General features: G+C 35.5%; 2 long non-coding RNA genes across 2 annotated transcripts in view; both read left to right on the forward strand.

Moving 5' to 3' along the window:
• LOC101483238 (uncharacterized) overlaps nt 1–26524 on the forward strand; it is a 137123-nt gene that overhangs the window by 44581 nt on the left and 66018 nt on the right. The gene's annotated exons all lie outside the window — the stretch shown is intronic.
• LOC143422048 (uncharacterized) lies at nt 2465–3219 on the forward strand. The gene is made up of 3 exons (XR_013101672.1): nt 2465–2598; nt 2780–2916; nt 3003–3219. It is a non-coding gene; the product is annotated as an uncharacterized LOC143422048 (long non-coding RNA).

Consider the following 26524-nt stretch of genomic DNA (forward strand, 5'->3'; position numbering starts at 1 on the left):
GAATGGAACGAAGAGACAAACCATTTACAGGTGGGAGAAATGATTTACCTGACACTCTGAATGTTGCTGAAGGAGCTCGAGTTATGCTGACCAGAAACTTGGACACACTAAACGGTTTGGTCAACGGTGCTTTTGGTATACTGGTAAAGGTGGTGAGATCTGAAAATGATGGACACATAATTAAACTGGGGCTCAGAATGGACAACCGGCAGCCTATGAGACACAACCGCAGTGCTAATGCAGCATCTGATGATCTGGTTTACATTGAGAGAGCAGAGGAGAGTCTGAAGTTTAAAGGAGCGGTACGCAGACAGTTTCCTGTAAAGCTAGCATTCGCCTGCACAATTCACAAAACTCAGGGTCTTACAACACAGACAGCTGTAGTTTCAATGAAGAACATTTTTGAACCAGGTATGGCTTATGTTGCTCTCAGCAGGGTGACGTCTCTCAGTGGACTCTATTTGCAGGACTTGGATGAGAAAAAGATTTACTCCAATCCCGAGGTAACTGCAGCACTCCAAACCATGAGACAAGCCAGCGTTGAGGAAATGATGCCTCTTCTTCAGGTCAGAGAAACAGCCAGCAGACCTGACACTCTTACACTGATCCATCACAATACGGAGGGTTTGCCATCTCACATCAGTGACATCAAGAGTCATCATGAAATGTGTTTAGCAGATGTTTTGTGTCTCACAGAGTCTCACCTCCAAGGCTCCTTTGTTGCAGACAGTCTTCATTTGGACGGCTACACCATGTTCAAACGCAACAGACATGTGTCCTACACAAACTTTCCTCACATGGCCAGCAGAAGTGGTGGTGGAGTTGTTGTGTATTTGAGGAATCATTTTCAGGTTCAGGTAAAACAGTATCTGCATAATGTCACTGATCTTGAGTTTTTAGTGTTGAAGGTTCAGGCTCCATTCCCTGCACTCATTGCTGTTGTGTACAGACCCCCTGACTACAGTTTGACACCATTCATGCAAAACCTGGTAAGTCTTTTAGATTCCCTTGAAATAATGGACTGTCACCCAATCATTGTGTGTGGAGATTTTAATGAGAACCAGTTGCAGAGTGGAAGAAAACAGATTCTGGAGCAGTTTCAGTCGAGAGGGTATTCACAGCTGATCACTTCTGGCACTACAGACAAGAACACCCTGCTTGACCTCATTTTTATTTCTCAGCCAGATCAATGTCTCCATTCCGGTGTTCTGAGATCATACTACAGTTACCACAACCCTGTGTTTTGTGTCCTGTCCTCGAGCCAATCATGAAGTCGTCTGGTGAGTTTTGAAACAATTACAGATCATGTTTGTTACAGAGTTTACTGATTGTAGAGTATGAAAAATATTTTTCATTGGAAAAAATTGTCTTCCCTACTCTGTCTGTAAGAAGACCCTTTCTTATTGCAATGTTATTAATCATGTCACCAAATCATGGCTGTACTTCATGCAGAGCCGGGAGATCTGCTTTCTGTTATCATGCACCTCAGATCTGAAATATACTGCATTAAACGGACATAATTTATTTTTTATTCTCATGTTTTAAATGACTAAATCTACTTATACATTTTTTCATGGATGTTAATTGTCATCTCCTTTTTTGATACTTTTTTTACTCTGACGTATGTATCTCAACAAACGAGATCTTCCCCTCCAAGATGCTTTCAAATATGAAATAGTAAATAAATAAATCACAGATAAATGCAGGTATTTATTATGGGTCACATGAATAAATACAGACAATTATATTTTCTTGATTATAGTAAATTTTGTAGAATCAAATGTTTTTTGGATGAATGAGGTTTTGCTTATCATGTTTTACAGGTAAAAAATGTTAAAAGTTTTAAACTATCTTTAGGCTACCAGAGATGTCTATAATTATACATTATGTAGAGAAAAACATTTTCACAGCTTACAGAATTTGTATAAAAACTGATTTAGAAGAACATGGAAAGTTTCTGCATCAATTTTCTGACTTGGCCTTTATCCGGGTGGGTTTGGGTTTGGGTGGATAAAGGCCAAGTCAGAATTCTCTGAGCAGCTGGAAAAAGCTGCTAATAAACAAAGACATCAGAAAGCGGGGGCTTTAGGTGTAGCCCCCGCTTTCTGACGCACTAATTAGATTTAGTAACTGACACCCCATACCAGCATTATATAGACACTTGGGGGCTGAGATGGGTGGGTGGGGAGGGGGGGGGGGGTGGTGTTAAAAGCACTTTATGTTTTGTAGATGTATTTTTTTCAGACAGGGCACACACAGTCCTGTTTCCTTTGTGGGAAAACCTTCAAACTTCACCATCCTCAGCTGAAACAACAACATCTTAACACCATCTTCATGAACTGCTGAGCCAAACCTGATCCATCAGTGCTGGACTGCACAGATAACTACATGCCACACAGAGACTGCTGTTTTATGAACTGCCATACCAGTATGTCTTCAATGGAGAAGATGACACACCCATCACCTGACTTCCTGCCTGATCTGGAGACCATCATGATGCTGCCACACTACACACCTCTGAGACCATGAATGATGACTCCTACTGAGGAAACTGTATTTCCTGTCAGAGATGCTCAGTGATCCTCAGAGCAGAGAGAGGTATGATTCTTTATCTTTGATAAAAAATGTCAGTGTTTTTAATTCAATTAATTAATTAAAATCCTGTTTAGTGCATAAATAATTCCACACTCAAATGATTATACTTGTTGACACTTTTTGAGTTTTAATTCACATTATGGATTACAAATCTATGCTTTTTCTACTCTGTCTCTCTGTGCAGGTATTGCTGTCTTCTGAGTTCTTCAGTGTCCCAACTGAGACATTCAAACCTCATTGCAGAGCTCATGTCTTTCCTCACCATCATGTGAGTGTGAGATTGCTCTGGATTCTGGTTATGTGGCCTGCAGCACCTATAAGGTATTTCAACATTGTTCATTGCATAACTTATTTGTAGTTTTTAGGCCTTAACACAAATAAAATGTTCCTTTTTCTGTATTTTTTAGAACAAGCTCGTCCAGTGTGCCTGCATTCCAGCTTCTTAGACTCTACTCAAGTGGACAGAGTATCAGTGTTTGGCCACTCTTACAGACACCGACTTCTGTCAACTCACTGCTACTGATCAGGCACCTGACTCCAGGAAGACAGAGGGCTGCAAGCCTGTCATCGTTTCCAGTGTGGCTTTGTATTCTTGGGGTAGCATCAGATTTTTCCCACAAATATTCAAAGGTAACACTTATTTTAAGCGTAGTTATTAAGTCAAAAGTCTTCCCTTGTGTTAATTTTATTTTTTTTATTTGTTTTTGTTTTCTTTTAGATTTATGTGCAGTGATCGGATGTGGTGGAGCTTTGTTAACTGTGTGGAAAACATCTGTTTGTGATGATATTTACAATGAGGCTTTAAGGTGACAGTTTCCATGTAATTTCAATCCTTTTACTAAGCAAAAACATGTTTGCAATTAACATATTTTTTTCAGTTTTGTCTTTTGGATTTATGGTTAACATTCCTCTGTGACAGCAAATACTAAACTGGTCCAAGTAACAAGCATATCATTGGTCAAAGGCAAAAAGGACCACATGTCACGCTAGCAATGAATTATTGACTGTGTTTGTGTCATCAGATTTAACTAACAATATCAGACATATGAAACTGAACTCTGGATTAATGTGCAGATTTTTTTTGTGTTTTTTTTATTGTTGAATAATTATTTTGTAGAACAAACCCAATCTATTTACCCAAACAATGTAACTTGTTTGGGTAAATAGTGGATTAATATATCTAAGTCTATAAGTATAGCAAGCTGAATTCATACAGACACACAGCTCTAAATCCTGGATTGTAGGATGTACAAAAATGATCATGTGATTATTATGGACATTTAAATAACTATATCTATTGAACCATTACATGTATTCTTTTTAGAAATTACACAATCTAAAAATGTGCAAAAAGAAAGTGTTTAAGAGAATAAATAATGTGTGTTTGTATGAATCCTGCCTTAGTATGGGGTGTCAGTAACTACATTAGTATAGAGTAGGTCTAACAGTGGTTTTCCACATCTGCTCTAATACAGCGGTCCCCAAACTTTTTTGCGCCATGGACCGGTTTATGCCCGACAATATTTTCATGGACCGGCCTTTAAGGTGTCGCGGATAAATATAACAAAATAAAACTAGTACCGGTACCGAAAAAAAGAAAATTTATTCATAACACACGTCAAAAGACCCAGGAAAACCGAGTAAACGATAAAAACGATAACAAAATAACGCTGAAAACCGATAAAAACCCTGAAAACGATACATTTCACACCTGAGCCTCATCTCTCGCGGCCCGGTACCAAATGACTCACGGACCGGTACCGGTCCGAGGCCCGGGGGTTGGGGACCGCTGCTGTAATATATATAGATAATGGGTCAGACATATAAAGTCATTTTGAAAAGTTCATAAAGGTCACATCCATTTATATGTGTTCCTCTTTATCATTTTATATCAGGTCACACAGCTGACTTGAGTTTTGATCAGAGTAGAACCATAACATTCATGCTAATGGTTCTACTGTTTACAGTTACTTTATGATGGATTTCAGCCTGGTCACAGCACTATGTGAAAAGATGTTAGAGGTAAAGTTAAGCCAATTAATACCTCATCATAAGTCACTCTCTAACGCAAAGCAGTGATTATTTTTCACTGTAATTTATTCCACAACGATGTTCTTTATTTGATCCTTGTTTCTTTAAATATGCAAATCGATTGTTCAGCTGTGTGACTCTCCACACCTCAAATATATCACAATGTGGACTTCATTTTGACAGTATTTTGTAGATTGGTACCATATTTATCATCAAATCAGGAAACTGTAAACTAATTGAAAAAATTAAGCTTATGAAAATTTTAATGTGGCATAGGAACATGTTGTTTATCCTTGCCAAATGGTATTTACACAAAACTCCAGCAAATCAGAGGATATATTTTTGTCTCTCACTTGCTATATATGTGTATATTTTTGCAGTTAATAGCCTATCATGTGTCTGCGCATCTTAGGGCCATAAACATAAACATGGCAAACAAGGATATGTTCACAATTCCAACAGATGCTTCAATTGTTTGTATAGATTTTAGATCAATTTGATTTGCATTTTCTATTAATATTTTTCTGTTTGTCCCAAATGGTATTTTTATTTCTTTATGCCATTATTGTAATCATTGGAAACAACTGAGTAAATATTTTGTATCATATGTTTCTAAAAATATTTGAATGTTCTACTTTTCTACTACTGGTTTTCTACTTTCTAAACTTTCTGCCACTTTTTGGCATTTCAATAACATTATTTTTGGGTGTTTTAATCTCTGACCGCAGCATCTTGTGCATTTATTACCTAAATGTTGTTTGTGTGGGTCTTGCCTTTGTTATGTTTTTTTGCCATTTTTAGATTTCACCAGCTGTGCAAACTCGCAATTTTTCCTTGGTTTTGTTCCACATTAGTTTATCTGCCGGCACGTTTTCTTCCTTTTCTAATGTTTTTGGTAATTTTTCACAGTTAAACAAGTAACTTTGAGGTTACTTCAGCATTTTCAGCTGTTATCTGTTGACAGTTTTGCCTAATTATTACATTTCTGCAAATTTCTAGCAGTTCTGATAAGTTGTAATATTTCTGCCAAGTTTTTAATTTTCTACTAAATTATATTATTTCTGCTAGGTTACACTACTTTTGTTTGTTATGTTATGTTAAGTTATGTTATTCTAAATTATTGCATTTCTGCTAAGTTATTACATTTTTCTTAACTTGATATTGTTCTGCAAAGTTATTAAAATTTCAGCAACTTTTTAAACACTGACTTTGATTTCTTCAGCTTCTTCAGCTATTTTCAACTATTTTCAGCAGACAGCTTCAGCTTTACAGTTTCCTCTAAGTGATTGCAGTTCTGCTAAGTTATTACATTTTAGCAAAGTTCTTTTGCTTCTGCAAAGTTTTTACAATTTCTGCAACTTTTCAGCTTTTTCAGCTACTTTTTGCAGACAGCTTCAGCTTTAAGCATCCACACTGCATTTTCGCAGGAAATGCAAATTTTTCTAGTTATTATTGTGTGGATGCTTTAAGCATCCACACTATTGAGTTCCTGTTTCTCTTTATTCTTTATACTTTATTCTAGTTGCTTCCGTACACTTTTTGGCACTTAACTACTTCCACAATTTTCAGCCGATTTTCACCGTTCAAATTTTAAACTATTCTGCTTCTTCTGCTAATGTGCGCTATGACTTTTGGTATTTTTAACTATTATACTTTTTAAAATATTAAGCTTTTTTCCTTTAATTTGTCCCATTGAAATGAATGGGAAACTTCAGCAATTCTGCTAAAATTTGCTTGTTTTTGAAACTTAACTACTTCCTCATATTTTCACCTAGAACAACCATTCAAATTTTAAAATGTTCACAAATTATTGGGCTATTCAGGTATGATTCAGCTTTTTCAAATCTTCTACTGTTTTACTTTTATGCCTCTTAAAGTTTTGAGTTGCAAAATTGTGATTTTTCACAAAATACATGTGTTGTTATGGTTGCTATGCTCTTGGCTTCCAGTGTGCCACTGAAGGTTTTGCAATTTTCACTTCATGTCCGAACAACTTCCTGCTACTTGCTCAATTTTCACTCAACTTCCACAAATTATACATCAAAACGTAGGTATTTTTGCTGGCTTTCAGAAAATGTCACCATCATTGTTGTGGGATTTATAGAATTTTTGCAAATCTCCTCAGACTAACACAAGGTCAGAAAACTCTCCATATAAAGTAAATGGAGAGCTTGTTCAAAATCACCGCTGGATTTCTGTAATGAGAGGCATATTCGAATCGTCATATCTCCTTAACGAAGCAAAGTTAAGACATGAGGCTTGTCCCCGAATATCTTCAGACACCCCTGACGCTCACAATTCAAGAATTTCTTTCTCACCTATTACCGTTCTGAAATGAGTTGGACTTGTTTGAGGGTAGGAAATTCGTCCTTCGCTCAGATTTCTTCAGATTTCAAACTGTGGAAATGAACCACTTTTTTCTCTCGTCATAACTTTTTGTTGGATTTCCACAGAGACCTGAAAATTTCCATGATTGTTCACCAAAGCCTGCTGTCTCTTACGGTGAAAGAATGATATCGATACTCCAAATAGATTTCGAGTTAGAAAGCGTTGTTTGAGGGCAAGTCAAGGCAGTTTTTGCTTCGCTCTACTCAGTTATGGTGCATTACAAGTCAAATATCTTTAATAATTCATATTTTAATGATAAATTGTAAACACTGGAAGATTCCCCCATCTCTTCTGAACAAAACGGTGTAAGAATGACCGCTCTAGCCCCTACGGTTTGGAAATTATGGTCATTTGTTTGAGGGGAGTCCTCACTATGAGAAATAGGCTGCAATAATCCTGTGCCTCTCTGTGCTGCGTGTGTAAAAAGAGGCACATGTTTTGGCGGGAAAAAGTACACAGGCTCTCTGATTGGTGGATTCAAATTCAGCAGCTCCCAGGCTGACCTAGAAACTTACTTCTCTCTCCCTGTGCATTTTTTTGCTGATTTTTTCATTTAACAAGTATATTTGAGGGACCCTCAGCATGTTCAGCATTTTTTCAGCTGTCCATTTTGCTTTTCCAATTTTTCTGTTTAACTTATTACTATTGTGCTAAATAATACTATTTCTGCTATTTTATAAGATTTGTGCCTAATATAGTATTTCTGCTAAATTACAATATTTCTGCTTTTTATACTATTTGTGCTAAAACATAGTATTTCTACTAAATGTAGTATTCATGCTTAATCATAGCATTTCTATATATTTCTGCCAGGTCCCCAGGCAGCCAATCCTCTGTGAGGACTGAGAAATTCAAATTTTCAAATCAGGGCCTGCACGGCTTCCCAGCCAATCATATATGTGTCCTGAGGCATTCAAATTTGCATATTGGGGCCTTCATGGCTTCTAAGCCAGCCAATCATATCTGAGGGCTGAGGAATTCAAATCCACAAATCAGGGCCTGCACGGCTTCCCAGCCAGCCAATCATATATGTGGTCTCAGGCATTCATATTTGCATATTGGGGAATTCGTGGCTTCTAAGTCAACAAGTCATCCATGTCATATATCTCTAAAAATTCACATTTTAATGATAAATTGTTAACACTGGAAGATTCCCCCATCTCTTCTGAACAAAACAGTGTAAGAATGACCGCTCTAGCCCCTACGGTTAGGAAATTATGGTCATTTGTTTGAGGGGAGTCCTCACTATGAGAAATAGGCTGCAATAATCCTGTGCCTCTCTGTGCTGCTGCGTGTGTAAAAAGATGCACCTGTTTTGGCGGGAAAACGTAAACAGCCACTCTGATTGGTGGATTTAAATTCGGCAGCTCTCTCCCTCTGTGTGTGTGTGTGTGTGTGTGTGTGTGTGTGTGTGTGTGTGTGTGTGTGTGTTTAGTGGAAGAGAGAGGACCCTGCCCTTATTTGGCAGCATGTCATTGTAGGATTTAAATTGAATATAGTTAGACTGGTTGACTGGATTAGAGCCTGTGTTTGTGTGTCCCTCTGTGCATTTGTGTTTCAATAAGTTATTACTATTCTGCTAAATCATAGTATTTCTGGTACTTTTCGGTACTTGTGCTAAATACAGTATTTCTGCTAAATCATACTATTTCTGCTTTTCATAGGATTTATGCCTAATATAGTATTTCTGCTAAATTATAGTATTTCTGCTTTTATAGGATTTGTGCCTAACATAGTATTTCTGCTAAATTATAGTATTTCTGCTTTTTATAGGATTTGTGCTTAACATAGTATTACTGCTAAATTATAGTATTTCTGCTTTTTATACTATTTGTTCTAAATTATAGTATTTCTGCTTTTTATAGGATTTGTGCTTAACATAGTATTTCTGCTAAATTATAGTATTTCTGCTTTTTATACTATTTGTTCTAAATTATAGTATTTCTGCTTTTTATACTATTTGTTCTAAATTATAGTATTTCTGCTTTTTATAGGATTTGTGCTTAACATAGTATTTCTGCTAAATTATAGTTTTTCTTCTTTTTATAATATTTGTGCTAAAACATAGTATTTCTACTAAATGTAGTATTTATGCTTAATAATAGTATTTCTATATATTTCTGCCAGGTCCCCAGGCAGCCAATCCTCTGTGAGGACTGAGACATTCAAATTTTCAAATCAGGGCCTGCACAGTTTCCCAGCCAATCAAATAAGTGTCCTGAGGCATTCAAATTTGCATATTGGGGAATTCGTGGCTTCTAAGTCAACAAGTCATCCATGTCATATATCTCTAAAAATTCATATTTTAATATTAAATTGTCAACACTTGAAGATTCCCCCATCTCTTCTGAACAAAACGGTGTAAGAATGACCGTTCTAGCCCCTACGGTTAGGAAATTACGGTCATTTGTTTGAGGGGAGTCGTCACTATGAGAAATAGACTGCAAAAATCCTGTGTCTCTCTGTGCTGCTGCGTGTGTAAACAGATGCACCTGTTTTGGTGGGGAAAAGTGCACAGCCTCTCTGATTGGTGGATTCAAATTCACCAGCTCCCAGGCTGAGCTAGAAACTTACTTCTCTCTCCCTGTGTGTGTGTGTGTGTGTGTGTGTGTGTGTGTGTGTGTGTGTGTGTTTGTGTGTGTGTGTGTGTGTGACAGAGAGAGAGAGAGAGAGAAAGCCTTTTAATGGGATGATCCCATTGTAAGATTCAAATTCAATATATTTAGACTGGTTGACTGAATTGGATCTTGTGTGTGTGTCTCTCTGTGCATGTATGTTTCCTCATGTGTACATATTTGTAATTGTGTGGCAGTCATAAATTTTTTTGCTGATTTTTGTCATTTAACAAGTATATTTGAGGGAACCTCAGCATGTTCAGCATTTTTTTAGCTGTCCATTTTGCTTTTCCAATTTTTCTGTTTAACTTATTACTATTGTGCTAAATCACACTATTTCTGCTATTTTATAAGATTTGTGCTTAATATACTATTTCTGCTTTTATAGGATTTGTGCTTAATATAGTATTTCTGCTTTTTATAAGATTTGTGCTTAATATAGTATTTCTGCTAAATGTAGTATTTATGCTTAATCACACTATTTCTGCTATTTTATAAGATTTGTGCTTAATATACTATTTCTGCTTTTATAGGATTTGTGCTTAATATACTATTTCTGCTTTTATAGGATTTGTGCTTAATATACTATTTCTGCTTTTATAGGATTTGTGCTTAATATACTATTTCTGCTTTTCATAGGATTTGTGCTTAATATAGTATTTCTGCTAAATTTAGTATTTCTGATTAATTATAGTCTTTCTACTAAATCATAGTACAGTATTTCTGCTTTTTATGGGATTTGTGCTAAAACAAAGTATTTCTACTAAATGTAGTATTTATGCTTAATCATACCATTTCTGCTTTTTATAGGATTTGTGCTTAATATAGTATTTCTGCTCAATTATAGTATTTCTGCCAAATTATAATATTTGTGCTAAAACATAGTCTTAATTTAAAATTACAATATTCATAGTTCATCACAGTGTCTCTGGTAAATCACAATATTTCTGCTCTGTTGTACTATTTTTCTAAATCATAGTGTTTCTGTAATGTTTAAGTATTTTTGGCTAAATATATTCTTTCTGTTATCTTATACTATTTCTCCTAAATTCTTGTATTTTTGAGAAGTTATCATGTTTCTGGTAAGTTACAATATTTCTGCTAAATTCTGCTATGCTATTGTATTTCTGCCAAGTATTATGTTTCCTCTAAGATATTGCAGTTCTGCTAAGTTATTCCATTTTAGCAAAGTTCTTTTGCTTCTGCAAAGTTTTTACAATTTCTGCAACTTTTCAGCTTTTTCAGCTACTTTTTGCATACAGCTTCAGCTTTAAGCATCCACACTGCATTTTCGCAGGAAATGCAAATTTTTCTAGTTGTGTGGATGCTTTAAGCATCCACACTATTGAGTTCCTGTTTCTCTTTATTCTTTATACTTTATTATTATTCCAGTTGCTTCCGTACACTTTTTGGCACTTAACTACTTCCACAATTTTCAGCCGATTTTCACCGTTCAAATTTTAAACTATTCTGCTATTTTTGCTCTTTCTTGCTATGATTTTTGCTATTTTTAACTATTATACTTTTTAAAATATTCCACTTTTTTCCTTTAATTTGTCCCATTGAAATGAATGGGAAACTTCTGCAATTCTGCTAAAATTTGCTTGTTTTTGAAACTTAACTACTTCCTCATATTTTCACCTAGAACAACCATTCAAACTTTAAAATGTTCATAAATTATTGGGCTATTCAGGTATGATTCAGCTTTTTGAAATCTTTTACTGTTTTACTTTTATGCCTCTTAAAGTTTTGAGTTGCAAAATTGTGATTTTTCACAAAATACATGCGTTGTTATGGTTGCTATGCTCTTGGCTTCCAGTGTGTCACTGAAGCTTTTGCAGTCTTCTCTTCATGTCCGAACAACTGTTTGCTACTTGCTCAATTTTCACTCAACTTCCACAAATTATACATCAAAACGTAGGTATTTTTGCTGGCTTTCAGGAAATGTCACTATCATTGTTGTGGGATTTATAGAATTTTCGCAAATCTCCTCAGACCAACACAATGTCAGAAAACTCTCCATATAAAGTCAATGGAGAGCTTGTTCAAAATCACCGCTGGATTTCTGTAATGAGAGGCATATTCGAATCGTCATATCTCCTTAACGAAGCAAAGTTAAGACATGAGGCTTGTCCCCGAATATCTTCAGACACCCCTGACGCTCACAATTCAAGAATTTCTTTCTCACCTATTACCGTTCTGAAATGAGTTGGACTTGTTTGAGGGTAGGAAATTTGTCCTTTGCTCAGATTTCTTCAGATTTCAAACTGTGGAAATGAACCACTTTTTTCTCTCGTCATAACTTTTTGTTGGATTTCCACAGAGACCTGAAAATTTCTATGACTGTTCACCAAAGCCTGCTGTCTCTTACGGTGAAAGAATGATATCGATACTCCAAATAGATTTAGAGTTAGAAAGCGTTGTTTGAGGGCAAGTCAAGGCAGTTTTTGCTTCGCTCTGCTCAGTTATGGTGCATTAGAAGTCTAATATCTTTAATAATTCATATTTTAATGATAAATTGTTAACACTGGAAGATTCCCCCATCTCTTCTGAACAAAACGGTGTAAGAATGACCGCTCTAGCCCCTACGGTTAGGAAATTATGGTCATTTGTTTGAGGGGAGTCCTCACTATGAGAAATAGGCTGCAATAATCCTGTGCCTCTCTGTCCTGCGTGTGTAAAAAGATGCACCTGTTTTGGCGGGAAAACGTAAACAGCCACTCTGATTGGTGGATTTAAATTCGGCAGCTCTCTCCCTCTGTGTGTGTGTGTGTGTGTGTGTGTGTGTGTGTGTGTGTGTGTGTGTGTGTGTGTGTGTGTGTGTGTTTAGTGGGAGAGAGAGGACCCTGCCCTTATTTGACAGCATGTCATTGTAGGATTTAAATTGAACATAGTTAGACTGGTTGACTGGATTAGAGCCTGTGTTTGTGTGTCCCTCTGTGCATTTGTGTTTCAATAAGTTATTACTATTCTGCTAAATCATAGTATTTCTGGTACTTTTCGGTACTTGTGCTAAATACAGTATTTCTGCTAAATCATACTATTTCTGCTTTTCATAGGATTTATGCCTAATATAGTATTTCTGCTAAATTATAGTATTTCTGCTATTTTATAGGATTTGTGCCTAACATAGTATTTCTGCTAAATTATAGTATTTCTGCTTTTTATAGGATTTGTGCCTAACATAGTATTTCTGCTAAATTATAGTATTTCTGCTTTTTATACTATTTGTTCTAAATTATAGTATTTCTGCTTTTTATAGGATTTGTGCTTAATATAGTATTTCTGCTAAATTATAGTTTTTCTTCTTTTTATAGTATTTGTGCTAAAACATAGTATTTCTACTAAATGCAGTATTTATGCTTAATAATAGTATTTCTATATATTTCTGCCAGGTCCCCAGGCAGCCAATCCTCTGTGAGGACTGAGACATTCAAATTTTCAAATCAGGGCCTGCACAGTTTCCCAGCCAATCAAATAAGTGTCCTGAGGCATTCAAATTTGCATATTGGGGCCTTCGTGGCTTCTAAGCCAGCCAATCATATCTGAGGGCTGAGGAATTCAAATCCACAAATCAGGGCCTGCACGGCTTCCCAGCCAGCCAATCACATATGTGGTCTCAGGCATTCAAATTTGCATATTGGGGAATTCGTGGCTTCTAAGTCAACAAGTCATCCATGTCATATATCTCTAAAAATTCATATTTTAATATTAAATTGTCAACACTTGAAGATTCCCCCATCTCTTCTGAACAAAACGGTGTAAGAATGACCGTTCTAGCCCCTACGGTTAGGAAATTACGGTCATTTGTTTGAGGGGAGTCGTCACTATGAGAAATAGACTGCAAAAATCCTGTGTCTCTCTGTGCTGCTGCGTGTGTAAACAGATGCACCTGTTTTGGTGGGGAAAAGTGCACAGCCTCTCTGACTGGTGGATTCAAATTCACCAGCTCCCAGGCTGACCTAGAAACTTACTTCTCTCTCCCTGTGTGTGTGTGTGTGTGTGTGTGTGTGTGTGTGTGTGTGTGTGTGTGTGTGTGTGTGACAGAGAGAGAGAGAGAGAGAGAGAAAGGCTTTTAATGGGATGATCTCATTCTAAGATTTAAATTCAATATATTTAGACTGGTTGACTGAATTGGATCTTGTGTGTGGGTCTCTCTGTGCATGTGTGTTTCCTCATGTGTACATATTTGTGATTGTGTGGCTGTAATACATTTTTTTGCAGATTTTTGTCATTTAACAAGTATATTTGAGGGACCCTCAGCATGTTCAGCATTTTTTCAGCTGTCCATTTTGCTTTTCCAATTTTTCTGTTTAACTTATTACTATTGTGCTAAATCATACTGTTTCTGCTATTTTATAAGATTTGTGCTTAATATACTATTTCTGCTTTTATAGGATTTGTGCTTAATATAGTATTTCTGCTAAATGTAGTATTTATGCTTAATCATACTATTTCTGCTTTTCATAGTATTTGTGCTTAATATAGTATTTCTGCTAAATTTAGTATTTCTGATTAATTATAGTTTTTCTACTAAATCATAGTACAGTATTTCTGCTTTTTATGGGATTTGTGCTAAAACAAAGTATTTCTACTAAATGTAGTATTTGTGCTTAATCATACCATTTCTGCTTTTTATAGGATTTGTGCTTAATATAGTATTTCTGCTAAATTATAGTATTTCTGCCAAATTATAATATTTGTGCTAAAACATAGTCTCAATTTAAAATTACAATATTCATAGTTCATCACAGTGTCTCTGGTAAATCACAATATTTCTGCTCTGTTGTACTATTTTTCTAAATCATAGTGTTTCTGTAATGTTTAAGTATTTTTGGCTAAATATATTCTTTCTGTTATCTTATACTATTTCTCCTAAATTCTTGTATTTTTGAGAAGTTATCATGTTTCTGGTAAGTTACAATATTTCTGCTAAATTCTGCTATGCTATTGTATTTCTGCCAAGTATTATGTTTCCTCTAAGATATTGCAGTTCTGCTAAGTTATTCCATTTTAGCAAACTTCTTTTGCTTCTGCAAAGTTTTTACAATTTCTGCAACTTTTCAGCTTTTTCAGCTAGGTTTTGCATACAGCTTCAGCTTTAAGCATCCACACTGCATTTTCGCAGGAAATGCAAATTTTTCTAGTTGTGTGGATGCTTTAAGCATCCACACTATTGAGTTCCTGTTTCTCTTTATTCTTTATTATTATTCTTCAAGTTGCTCGTTTTTCGTCCGCTAACTACTTCCACAATTTTTGTGCTATTTTCACCGTTCAAATTTTAAACTATTCTGCTATTTCTGCTAATGTGCGCTATGACTTTTGGTATTTTTTGCTATTATACTTTTTAAAATATTCCACTTTTTTCCTTTAATTTGTCCCATTGAAATGAATGGGAAACTTCTGCAATTCTGCTAAAATTTGCTTGTTTTTGAAACTTAACTACTTCCTCATATTTTCACCTAGAACAACCATTCAAATTTTAAAATGTTCACAAATTATTGGGCTATTCAGGTATGATTCAGCTTTTTCAAATCTTCTACTGTTTTACTTTTATGCCTCTTAAAGTTTTGAGTTGCAAAATTGTGATTTTTCACAAAATACATGCGTTGTTATGGTTGCTATGCTCTTGGCTTCCAGTGTGTCACTGAAGGTTTTGCAGTCTTCTCTTCATGTCCGAACAACTGTTTGCTACTTGCTCAATTTTCACTCAACTTCCACAAATTATACATCAAAACGTAGGTATTTTTGCTGGCTTTCAGGAAATGTCACTATCATTGTTGTGGGATTTATAGAACTTTCGCAAATCTCCTCAGACCAACACAATGTCAGAAAACTCTCCATATAAAGTGAATGGAGAGCCTGTTCAAAATCACCGCTGGATTTCTGTAATGAGAGGCATATTCGAATCGTCATATCTCCTTAACGAAGCAAAGTTAAGACATGAGGCTTGTCCCCGAATATCTTCAGACCCCCCTGACGCTCACAATTCAAGAATTTCTTTCTCACCTATTACCGTTCTGAAATGAGTTGGACTTGTTTGAGGGTAGGAAATTCGTCCTTCGCTCAGATTTCTTCAGATTTCAAACTCTGGAAATGAACCACTTTTTTCTCTCGTCATAACTTTTTGTTGGATTTCCACAGAGACCTGAAAATTTCCATGATTGTTCACCAAAGCCTGCTGTCTCTTACGGTGAAAGAATGATATCGATACTCCAAATAGATTTTGAGTTAGAATGCGTTGTTTGAGGGCAAGTCAAGGCAGTTTTTGCTTCGCTCTACTCAGTTATGGTGCATTACAAGTCAAATATCTTTAATAATTCATATTTTAATGATAAATTGTAAACACTGGAAGATTCCCCCATCTCTTCTGAACAAAACGGTGTAAGAATGACCGCTCTAGCCCCTACGGTTTGGAAATTATGGTCATTTGTTTGAGGGGAGTCCTCACTATGAGAAATAGGCTGCAATAATCCTGTGCCTCTCTGTGCTGCGTGTGTAAAAAGAGGCACATGTTTTGGCGGGAAAAAGTACACAGGCTCTCTGATTGGTGGATTCAAATTCAGCAGCTCCCAGGCTGACCTAGAAACTTACTTCTCTCTCCCTGTGCATGTTCAGCATTTTTTCAGCTGTCCATTTTGCTTTTCCAATTTTTCTGTTTAACTTATTACTATTGTGCTAAATAATACTATTTCTGCTATTTTATACGATTTGTGCCTAATATAGTATTTCTGCTAAATTACAATATTTCTGCTTTTTATACTATTTGTGCTAAAACATAGTATTTCTACTAAATGTAGTATTTATGCTTAATCATACTATTTCTGCTTTTTATTGGATTTGTGCCTAATATAGTATTTCTGCTTTTTATAGGATTTTTGCTCAAACATAGTATTTCTGCTAAATGTAGTGTTTATGCTTAATCATCCTATTTCTGCCTTTTATAGGATTTGTGCTTAATATAGTATTTCTGCTAAATTATAGTATTTCTGCTTTTTATAGTATTTATGCTAAAACATAGTATTTCTACTAAATGTAGTATTTATGCTTAATCATAGTATTTCTATATATTTCTATATATTTCTGCCAGGTCCCCAGGCAGCCAATCCTCTGTGAGGACTTAGACATTCAAATTTTCAAATCAGGGCCTGCACGGTTTCCCAGCCAATCATATATGTGTCCTGAGGCATTCAAATTTGCATATTGGGGCCTTCATGGCTTCTAAGCCAGCCAATCATATCTGAGGGCTGAGGAATTCAAATCCACAAATCAGGGCCTACACAGCTTCCCAGCCAGCCAATCATGTATGTGGGCTCCAGGTATTCAAATTTGCATATTGGGGAATTCGTGGCTTCTAAGTCAACAAGTCATCCATGTCATATATCTCTAAAAATTCATATTTTAATGATAAATTGTCAACACTTGAAGATTCCCCCATCTCTTCTGAACAAAACGGTGTAAGAATGACCGCTCTAGCCCCTATGGTTAGGAAATTATGGTCATTTGTTTGAGGGGAGTCGTCACTATGAGAAATAGACCGCAAAAATCCTGTGCCTCTCTGTGCTGCGGCGTGTGTAAACAGATGCACCTGTTTTGGCGGGAAAACGTAAACAGCCTCTCTGATTGGTGGATTCAAATTCAGCAGCTCCCAGGCTGACCTAGAAACTTAGTCCTCTCTCCCTGTGTGTGTGTGTGTGTGTGTGTGTGTGTGTGTGTGTGTGTGTGTGTGTGTGTGTGTGTGTGTGTTTAGTGGGAGAGAGAGGACCCTGCCCTTATTTGACAGTATGTCATTGTAGGATTTAAATTGAACATAGTTAGACTGGTTGACTGGATTAGAGCCTGTGTTTGTGTGTCCCTCTGTGCATTTGTGTTTCAATAAGTTATTACTATTCTGCTAAATCATAGTATTTCTGGTACTTTTCGGTACTTGTGCTAAATACAGTATTTCTGCTAAATCATACTATTTCTGCTTTTTATAGGATTTGTGCCTAACATAGTATTTCTGCTAAATTATAGTATTTCTGCTTTTTATACTATTTGTTCTAAATTATAGTATTTCTGCTTTTTATAGGATTTGTGCTTAATATAGTATTTCTGCTAAATTATAGTTTTTCTTCTTTTTATAATATTTGTGCTAAAACATAGTATTTCTACTAAATGTAGTATTTATGCTTAATAATAGTATTTCTATATATTTCTGCCAGGTCCCCAGGCAGCCAATCCTCTGTGAGGACTGAGACATTCAAATTTTCAAATCAGGGCCTGCACAGTTTCCCAGCCAATCAAATAAGTGTCCTGAGGCATTCAAATTTGCATATTGGGGCCTTCGTGGCTTCTAAGCCAGCCAATCATATCTGAGGGCTGAGGAATTCAAATCCACAAATCAGGGCCTGCACGGCTTCCCAGCCAGCCAATCACATATGTGGTCTCAGGCATTCAAATTTGCATATTGGGGAATTCGTGGCTTCTAAGTCAACAAGTCATCCATGTCATATATCTCTAAAAATTCATATTTTAATATTAAATTGTCAACACTTGAAGATTCCCCCATCTCTTCTGAACAAAACGGTGTAAGAATGACCGTTCTAGCCCCTACGGTTAGGAAATTACGGTCATTTGTTTGAGGGGAGTCGTCACTATGAGAAATAGACTGCAAAAATCCTGTGTCTCTCTGTGCTGCTGCGTGTGTAAACAGATGCACCTGTTTTGGTGGGGAAAAGTGCACAGCCTCTCTGATTGGTGGATTCAAATTCACCAGCTCCCAGGCTGACCTAGAAACTTACTTCTCTCTCCCTGTGTGTGTGTGTGTGTGTGTGTGTGTGTGTGTGTGTGTGTGTGTGTGTGTGTGTGTGTGTGTGTGTGTGTGTGTGTGTTTGTGTGTGTGTGTGACAGAGAGAGAGAGAGAGAGAGAGAAAGCCTTTTAATGGGATGATCCCATTGTAAGATTCAAATTCAATATATTTAGACTGGTTGACTGAATTGGATCTTGTGTGTGTGTCTCTCTGTGCATGTGTGTTTCCTCATGTGTACATATTTGTAATTGTGTGGCTGTCATAAATTTTTTTGCAGATTTTTGTCATTTAACAAGTATATTTGAGGGAACCTCAGCATGTTCAGCATTTTTTCAGCTGTCCATTTTGCTTTTCCAATTTTTCTGTTTAACTTATTACTATTGTGCTAAATCACACTATTTCTGCTATTTTATAAGATTTGTGCTTAATATAGTATTTCTGCTTTTTATAAGATTTGTGCTTAATATAGTATTTCTGCTAAATGTAGTATTTATGCTTAATCATACTATTTCTGCTTTTCATAGGATTTGTGCTTAATATAGTATTTCTGCTAAATTTAGTATTTCTGATTAATTATAGTTTTTCTACTAAATCATAGTACAGTATTTCTGCTTTTTATGGGATTTGTGCTAAAACAAAGTATTTCTACTAAATGTAGTATTTATGCTTAATCATACCATTTCTGCTTTTTATAGGATTTGTGCTTAATATAGTAATTCTGCTAAATTATAGTATTTCTGCCAAATTATAATATTTTTGCTAAAACATAGTCTTAATTTAAAATTACAATATTCATAGTTCATCACAGTGTCTCTGGTAAATCACAATATTTCTGCTCTGTTGTACTATTTTTCTAAATCATAGTGTTTCTGTAATGTTTAAGTATTTTTGGCTAAATATATTCTTTCTGTTATCTTATACTATTTCTCCTAAATTCTTGTATTTTTGAGAAGTTATCATGTTTCTGGTAAGTTACAATATTTCTGCTAAATTCTGCTATGCTATTGTATTTCTGCCAAGTATTATGTTTCCTCTAAGATATTGCAGTTCTGCTAAGTTATTCCATTTTAGCAAACTTCTTTTGCTTCTGCAAAGTTTTTACAATTTCTGCAACTTTTCAGCTTTTTCAGCTACTTTTTGCATACAGCTTCAGCTTTAAGCATCCACACTGCATTTTCGCAGGAAATGCAAATTTTTCTAGTTATTATTCTAGTTGCTTCCGTACACTTTTTGGCACTTAACTACTTCCACAATTTTCAGCCGATTTTCACCGTTCAAATTTTAAACTATTCAGCTATTTCTGCTAATTTACGCTATGATTTTTGCTATTTTTAACTATTATACTTTTTAAAATATTAAGCTTTTTTCCTTTAATTTGTCCCATTGAAATGAATGGGAAACTTCTGCAATTCTGCTAAAATTTGCTTGTTTTTGAAACTTAACTACTTCCTCATATTTTCACCTAGAACAACCATTCAAATTTTAAAATGTTCACAAATTATTGGGCTATTCAGGTATGATTCAGCTTTTTCAAATCTTTTACTGTTTTACTTTTATGCCTCTTAAAGTTTTGAGTTGCAAAATTGTGATTTTTCACAAAATACATGTGTTGTTATGGTTGCTATGCTCTTGGCTTCCAGTGTGCCACTGAAGGTTTTGCAATTTTCACTTCATGTCCGAACAACTTCCTGCTACTTGCTCAATTTTCACTCAACTTCCACAAATTATACATCAAAACGTAGGTATTTTTGCTGGCTTTCAGAAAATGTCACCATCATTGTTGTGGGATTTATAGAATTTTTGCAAATCTCCTCAGACTAACACAAGGTCAGAAAACTCTCCATATAAAGTGAATGGAGAGCTTGTTCAAAATCACCGCTGGATTTCTGTAATGAGAGGCATATTCGAATCGTCATATCTCCTTAACGAAGCAAAGTTAAGACATGAGGCTTGTCCCCGAATATCTTCAGACACCCCTGACGCTCACAATTCAAGAATTTCTTTCTCACCTATTACCGTTCTGAAATGAGTTGGACTTGTTTGAGGGTAGGAAATTCGTCCTTCGCTCAGATTTCTTCAGATTTCAAACTGTGGAAATGAACCACTTTTTTCTCTCGTCATAACTTTTTGTTGGATTTCCACAGAGACCTGAAAATTTCCATGATTGTTCACCAAAGCCTGCTGTCTCTTACGGTGAAAGAATGATATCGATACTCCAAATAGATTTCAAGTCACAAAGCGTTGTTTGAGGGCAAGTCAAGGCAGTTTTTGCTTCGCTCTACTCAGTTATGGTGCATTAGAAGTCAAATATCTTTAATAATTCATATTTTAATGATAAATTGTAAACACTGGAAGATTCCCCCATCTCTTCTGAACAAAACGGTGTAAGAATGACCGCTCTAGCCCCTACGGTTTGGAAATTATGGTCATTTGTTTGAGGGGAGTCCTCACAATGAGAAATAGGCTGCAATAATCCTGTGCCTCTCTGTGCTGCGTGTGTAAAAAGAGGCACCTGTTTTGGCGGGAAAAAGTACACAGGCTCTCTGATTGGTGGATTCAAATTCAGCAGCTCCCAGGCTGACCTAGAAACTTACTTCTCTCTCCCTGTGCATTTTTTGGCTGATTTTTTCATTTAACAAGTATATTTGAGGGACCCTCAGCATGTTCAGCATTTTTTCAGCTGTCCATTTTGCTTTTCCAATTTTTCTGTTTAACTTATTACTATTGTGCTAAATAATACTATTTCTGCTATTTTATAAGATTTGTGCCTAATATAGTATTTCTGCTAAATTACAATATTTCTGCTTTTTATACTATTTGTGCTAAAACATAGTATTTCTACTAAATGTAGTATTTATGCTTAATCATACTATTTCTGCTTTTTATGGGATTTGTGCCTAATATAGTATTTCTGCTTTTTATAGGATTTTTGCTCAAACATAGTATTTCTACTAAATGTAGTGTTTATGCTTAATCATCCTATTTCTGCTTTTTATAGGATTTGTGCTTAATATAGTATTTCTGCTAAATTATAGTATTTCTGCTTTTTATAGTATTTGTGCTAAAACATAGTATTTCTACTAAATGTAGTATTTATGCTTAATCATAGTATTTCTATATATTTCTGCCAGGTCCCCAGGCAGCCAATCATATCTGAGGGCTGAGGAATTCAAATCCACAAATCAGGGCCTGCACAGCTTCCCAGCCAGCCAATCATGTATGTGGGCTCCAGGTATTCAAATTTGCATATTGGGGAATTCGTGGCTTCTAAGTCAACAAGTCATCCATGTCATATATCTCTAAAAATTCACATTTTAATGATAAATTGTTAACACTGGAAGATTCCCCCATCTCTTCTGAACAAAACAGTGTAAGAATGACCGCTCTAGCCCCTACGGTTAGGAAATTATGGTCATTTGTTTGAGGGGAGTCCTCACTATGAGAAATAGGCTGCAATAATCCTGTGCCTCTCTGTGCTGCTGCGTGTGTAAAAAGATGCACCTGTTTTGGCGGGAAAACGTAAACAGCCACTCTGATTGGTGGATTTAAATTCGGCAGCTCTCTCCCTCTGTGTGTGTGTGTGTGTGTGTGTGTGTGTGTGTGTGTGTGTGTGTGTGTGTGTGTGTGTGTTTAGTGGGAGAGAGAGGACCCTGCCCTTATTTGGCAGCATGTCATTGTAGGATTTAAATTGAATATAGTTAGACTGGTTGACTGGATTAGAGCCTGTGTTTGTGTGTCCCTCTGTGCATTTGTGTTTCAATAAGTTATTACTATTCTGCTAAATCATAGTATTTCTGGTACTTTTCGGTACTTGTGCTAAATACAGTATTTCTGCTAAATTATAGTATTTCTGCTTTTTATACTATTTGTTCTAAATTATAGTATTTCTGCTTTTTATAGGATTTGTGCTTAATATAGTATTTCTGCTAAATTATAGTTTTTCTTCTTTTTATAATATTTGTGCTAAAACATAGTATTTCTACTAAATGTAGTATTTATGCTTAATAATAGTATTTCTATATATTTCTGCCAGGTCCCCAGGCAGCCAATCCTCTGTGAGGACTGAGACATTCAAATTTTCAAATCGGGGCCTGCACAGTTTCCCAGCCAATCAAATAAGTGTCCTGAGGCATTCAAATTTGCATATTGGGGCCTTCATGGCTTCTAAGCCAGCCAATCATATCTGAGGGCTGAGGAATTCAAATCCACAAATCAGGGCCTGCACGGCTTCCCAGCCAGCCAATCACATATGTGGTCTCAGGCATTCAAATTTGCATATTGGGGAATTCGTGGCTTCTAAGTCAACAAGTCATCCATGTCATATATCTCTAAAAATTCATATTTTAATATTAAATTGTCAACACTTGAAGATTCCCCCATCTCTTCTGAACAAAACGGTGTAAGAATGACCGTTCTAGCCCCTACGGTTAGGAAATTATGGTCATTTGTTTGAGGGGAGTCGTCACTATGAGAAATAGACTGCAAAAATCCTGTGTCTCTCTGTGCTGCTGCGTGTGTAAACAGATGCACCTGTTTTGGTGGGGAAAAGTGCACAGCCTCTCTGATTGGTGGATTCAAATTCACCAGCTCCCAGGCTGACCTAGAAACTTACTTCTCTCTCCCTGTGTGTGTGTGTGTGTGTGTGTGTGTGTGTGTGTGTGTGTGTGTGTGTGTGTGTGTGTGTGTGTGTGTGTGTTTGTGTGTGTGTGTGACAGAGAGAGAGAGAGAGAGAGAGAAAGCCTTTTAATGGGATGATCCCATTGTAAGATTCAAATTCAATATATTTAGACTGGTTGACTGAATTGGATCTTGTGTGTGTGTCTCTCTGTGCATGTGTGTTTCCTCATGTGTACATATTTCTAATTGTGTGGCAGTCATAAATTCTTTTGCTGATTTTTGTCATTTAACAAGTATATTTGAGGGAACCTCAGCATGTTCAGCATTTTTTCAGCTGTCCATTTTGCTTTTCCAATTTTTCTGTTTAACTTATTACTATTGTGCTAAATCACACTATTTCTGCTATTTTATAAGATTTGTGCTTAATATACTATTTCTGCTTTTATAGGATTTGTGCTTAATATAGTATTTCTGCTTTTTATAAGATTTGTGCTTAATATAGTATTTCTGCTAAATGTAGTATTTATGCTTAATCATACTATTTCTGCTTTTCATAGGATTTGTGCTTAATATAGTATTTCTGCTAAATTTAGTATTTCTGATTAATTATAGTCTTTCTACTAAATCATAGTACAGTATTTCTGCTTTTTATGGGATTTGTGCTAAAACAAAGTATTTCTACTAAATGTAGTATTTATGCTTAATCATACCATTTCTGCTTTTTATAGGATTTGTGCTTAATATAGTATTTCTGCTAAATTATAGTATTTCTGCCAAATTATAATATTTGTGCTAAAACATAGTCTTAATTTAAAATTACAATATTCATAGTTCATCACAGTGTCTCTGGTAAATCACAATATTTCTGCTCTGTTGTACTATTTTTCTAAATCATAGTGTTTCTGTAATGTTTAAGTATTTTTGGCTAAATATATTCTTTCTGTTATCTTATACTATTTCTCCTAAATTCTTGTATTTTTGAGAAGTTATCATGTTTCTGGTAAGTTACAATATTTCTGCTAAATTCTGCTATGCTATTGTATTTCTGCCAAGTATTATGTTTCCTCTAAGATATTGCAGTTCTGCTAAGTTATTCCATTTTAGCAAACTTCTTTTGCTTCTGCAAAGTTTTTACAATTTCTGCAACTTTTCAGCTTTTTCAGCTACTTTTTGCATACAGCTTCAGCTTTAAGCATCCACACTGCATTTTCGCAGGAAATGCAAATTTTTCTAGTTGTGTGGATGCTTTAAGCATCCACACTATTGAGTTCCTGTTTCTCTTTATTCTTTATACTTTATTATTATTTTTATTATTCCAGTTGCTTCCGTACACTTTTTGGCACTTAACTACTTCCACAATTTTCAGCCGATTTTCACCGTTCAAATTTTAAACTATTCTGCTATTTTTACTCTTTCTTGCTATGATTTTTGCTATTTTTAACTATTATACTTTTTAAAATATTTCACTTTTTTCCTTTAATTTGTCCCATTGAAATGAATGGGAAACTTCTGCAATTCTGCTAAAATTTGCTTGTTTTTGAAACTTAACTACTTCCTCATATTTTCACCTAGAACAACCATTCAAACTTTAAAATGTTCATAAATTATTGGGCTATTCAGGTATGATTCAGCTTTTTCAAATCTTTTACTGTTTTACTTTTATGCCTCTTAAAGTTTTCAGTTGCAAAATTGTGATTTTTCACAAAATACATGCGTTGTTATGGTTGCTATGCTCTTGGCTTCCAGTGTGCCACTGAAGGTTTTGCAATTTTCACTTCATGTCCGAACAACTTCCTGCTACTTGCTCAATTTTCACTCAACTTCCACAAATTATACATCAAAACGTAGGTATTTTTGCTGGCTTTCAGAAAATGTCACTATCATTGTTGTGGGATTTATAGAATTTTCGCAAATCTCCTCAGACCAACACAAGGTCTCAAAACTCTCCATATAAAGTCAATGGAGAGTTTGTTCAAAATCACGGCTGGATTTCTGTAATGAGAGGCATATTCGAATCGTCATATCTCCTTAACGAAGCAAAGTTAAGACATGAGGCTTGTCCCCGAATATCTTCAGACACCCCTGACGCTCACAATTCAAGAATTTCTTTCTCACCTATTACCGTTCTGAAATGAGTTGGACTTGTTTGAGGGTAGGAAATTTGTCCTTCGCTCAGATTTCTTCAGATTTCAAACCCTGGAAATGAACCACTTTTTTCTCTCGTCATAACTTTTTGTTGGATTTCCACAGAGACCTGAAAATTTCCATGATTGTTCACCAAAGCCTGCTGTCTCTTACGGTGAAAGAATGATATCGATACTCCAAATAGATTTCGAGTCACAAAGCGTTGTTTGAGGGCAAGTCAAGGCAGTTTTTGCTTCGCTCTACTCAGTTATGGTGCATTAGAAGTCTAATATCTTTAATAATTCATATTTTAATGATAAATTGTTAACACTGGAAGATTCCCCCATCTCTTCTGAACAAAACGGTGTAAGAATGACCGCTCTAGCCCCTACGGTTAGGAAATTATGGTAATTTGTTTGAGGGGAGTCCTCACTATGAGAAATAGGCTGCAATAATCCTGTGCCTCTCTGTGCTGCGTGTGTAAAAAGATGCACATGTTTTGGCGGGAAAAAGTACACAGGCTCTCTGATTGGTGGATTCAAATTTAGCAGCTCCCAGGCTGACCTAGAAACTTACTTCTCTCTCCCTGTGCATTTTTTTGCTGATTTTTTCATTTAACAAGTATATTTGAGGGACCCTCAGCATGTTCAGCATTTTTTCAGCTGTCCATTTTGCTTTTCCAATTTTTCTGTTTAACTTATTACTATTGTGCTAAATCATACTATTTCTGCTATTTTATAAGATTTGTGCCTAATATAGTATTTCTGCTAAATTACAGTATTTCTGCTTTTTATACTATTTGTGCTAAAACATAGTATTTCTACTAAATGTAATATTTATGCTTAATCATACCATTTCTGCTTTTTATAGGATTTGTGCTTAATATAGTATTTCTGCTAAATTATAGTATTTCTGGTTTTTATAATATTTGTGCTGAAACATAGTATTTCTGCCAAATGATAGTATTTCTGTCAAATTATAATATTTGTGCTAAAGCATAGTATTAATTCAAAATTACAATATTCATAGTTCATCACAGTGTCTCTGGTAAATCACAATATTTCTGCTATGTTGTACTATTTTTCTAAATTATCAGTTTCTGTAATGTTTAAGTATTTTTGGCTAAATATATTCTTTCTGTTATCTTATACTATTTCTCCTAAATTCTTGTATTTTTGAGAAGTTATCATGTTTCTGGTAAGTTACAATATTTCTGCTAAGTTCTGCTCTGCTATTGTATTTCTGCCAAGTATTATGTTTCCTCTAAGATATTGCAGTTCTGCTAAGTTATTCCATTTTAGCAAAGTTCCTTTGCTTCTGCAAAGTTTTTACAATTTCTGCAACTTTTCAGCTTTTTCAGCT

This window comes from Maylandia zebra, linkage group LG2, assembly GCF_041146795.1.
Source record: "Maylandia zebra isolate NMK-2024a linkage group LG2, Mzebra_GT3a, whole genome shotgun sequence".
Lineage (NCBI taxonomy): Eukaryota > Metazoa > Chordata > Actinopteri > Cichliformes > Cichlidae > Maylandia > Maylandia zebra.